Raw genomic sequence first — 2,512 nt, forward strand, 5'->3', positions numbered from 1 at the left:
GGTCGGGCGCCTCCGACCCGGCCGCACGGTGCCGACCCGACCCTGATCCCGCGCCGGTGCGCGCCGCGCCGCACCACGCCTCTCGGCCCGGCCCCGCCACCAAGGCCCGCCTTAAGTGTGGGAGTGAGCCGGCCGCGGGCGGGCCGGGTAACCGCTGGCCGGCCACGCCTCACGACCTGCTGCGGGGTGTCGCGGTGGCCGGTGCCGCCGCCGGCCGGCCCGGCTCGCCCGCGTGTGACTCTGGACACACGACCGTGCGACGACAAGCATCGACGCTTGCACGCGATGCAAAAATGGCTCGCTCGGTTGAGATTTTAAGGAAGGCAAAGTCCAACGAGATCACCCGTGTACACCCGAATTAAATGACTGAGTCGACCAGGGATACGGTGGCGCATTTTCAAAGTTACGTAAATGTGGATTAGAGCGCACTACGAGATGAAGCAGTGAAGTGGTGATTTGCCCTAGGCAGACACGTGCAAGAAATGCGTCTCCTTCAGGTCTTGTGCTCCGAAGTAGGCTTGTCCTGCATTGGTGTCCGGTAATGCAGGCTTCAGCTCGGGATTGTCCGGCGGCAATGAACACCTTCCGCCGACGGGAGCCGGAATATGACGGCGGGAAACCCCGAGCACAGAGAAAGCTGCTCGGATGCAGTTAGTGTCTGGCTGAGCTCAGCCGGTTGTCAACCGTTACTTCAAGGCGCGAAAGCACCTGGAAGTGACGGCCAATATTGGCCGTTGAGATAATTTACGAGCTCCAGAACATTTGCACGTAAGCGTCTTAAAGCGTCATTGCGCGCGAGCGTCCATCAGGCAGGCACGCAGCCCGCATTTTCCACGGAGGACCGAGCTGTAAATTGTCTTTTAAAAGTTATGATAATTTGGAGTAAGTTCCTGTGGAATGGCCCAGCATAGAGTGTAAACATCTCGGCTCCGAGAGGGAGAGCCCTCTTGTCCGTCCCCTTGGTTACATCTCTGGTATCAGATGGTCATTGGTTCCACATGACCACATGGTGCACAGTCGTGGGGTAACGTTCATTTTTACTCAGACCCACGCGGCCTAGGGCATTTCAAGGATGACTCGTTCTAGTTTGCAAAAGAAGTCCAGAGTTGGAATCAGACCCGGGCTCCGAAAATAAGTTACAGATCCTAGGCTCAAACCCAGCCGAAAATGCTAAATAGAGGGTCATGCTGGAGATTACACAACGGAACTCAGACTCAAGTGCAGGTGACAGGCCAACTTCGGTAATATTCCTGCCATGTTTCTGGAGGATGATTTCTCCGACATTGGAGTCACTTCTTTGCCTTTGCTTCTATTCATGATTACACCAACAGCATATACGTATGTGCGTGTTTGTGTAGGCTGCATGAACTATGGCATAGGCATGCTGCGCTTATTGTCCGCTTTGCACGCCATACAATTTGCGTAACACTAAACGGCACTGACACACAAGTTTTCTTCAGCTCTTGATATTACTTTATGTCCAAAGATTGTTGTTACGATAGCCTAGTGATCTGTCTTTTTGATTGCGTAATGCCTTATCATTCATAACACGACGCCCTCGCATCTCACCCCGCAAGATGACTTAACCTCGTATTTATGTTATGTGGAAAGGTTAACTAAGTACCAGCTATGTACACATGCGAAGAAGGACCCATATGCATACAATGCCATCACTGCGGTGCAAAAACAGGTCACTGCAGAAAAAACGGGTTTGAGTCCGAGGGCTACAGCAGGGGCCGCCGGATTCATTCGTTTTGACCCAGTTTCTTTCCGATTACAGCGCCAGCTGCCTGGAATTTGGCAGCGCCGAGGGCGCGGCTCCGCGCCATTAGTCCTACCACACGAGCGCTATTTGGCCAACTTGCCATAAAAACCGGATTTGTCACAGTTTCACACCCGAAGTTAATGGTTTCATGCGGCAAACGGCTTGCTAACGCGGACGGGGACCTGGCGAAAGGTCGGAGAGCCACTGTATGGTCAACCGTAGCCCTTCTTCGCGTTTCAAAGGCCTTGCTTCTCATGCCCGGCATGCCCGCATGCCTTGCACAGGGTTAAGGCTAATTTGAAGCAGCAGTCAAGCGTGGCACACAGCCTTGGACGAGCGATTACCGTACCGCCGCTCACAGAGCCGCGACAGTCTGCGTGCTGAGCGGCAGGGGGCCGGCGGCGGCTAGACACCGCTCCCTCGCATTGCCCCGGAAATGGGGTGCGGCTGGCAGAAGGCCGCGGTTTCATCATCATGTGCGCGGCATTGTTGCCAAGCTGCGGCGGGACGCGGCCGCTGGCCGTGACGTGGGAACCTTCTGCGGCGCTGGGGGGCAGCTGAGAATCGAGGTCACACCCTGCAGGGCAGGAGTGTTTGCTCAGGGTGTATGCTTCTAATAGATATTCTAAAACCTACTAGCTACGGGTAACTCCCGTGCCTCAAAGTTAAAGGTGCAACAGTTGGCTATCGCCTCCCGCATGGTAGTATTCTGCCTCGTGCCGTTTGGGAAGAGCTAGCTGCCGCAGA

The sequence above is a fragment of the Pollicipes pollicipes genome, unplaced genomic scaffold (genome assembly GCF_011947565.3).
Source record: "Pollicipes pollicipes isolate AB1234 unplaced genomic scaffold, Ppol_2.1 Scaffold_5724;HRSCAF=6776_pilon_pilon_pilon, whole genome shotgun sequence".
In the NCBI taxonomy this organism is placed as follows: domain Eukaryota; kingdom Metazoa; phylum Arthropoda; class Thecostraca; order Pollicipedomorpha; family Pollicipedidae; genus Pollicipes; species Pollicipes pollicipes.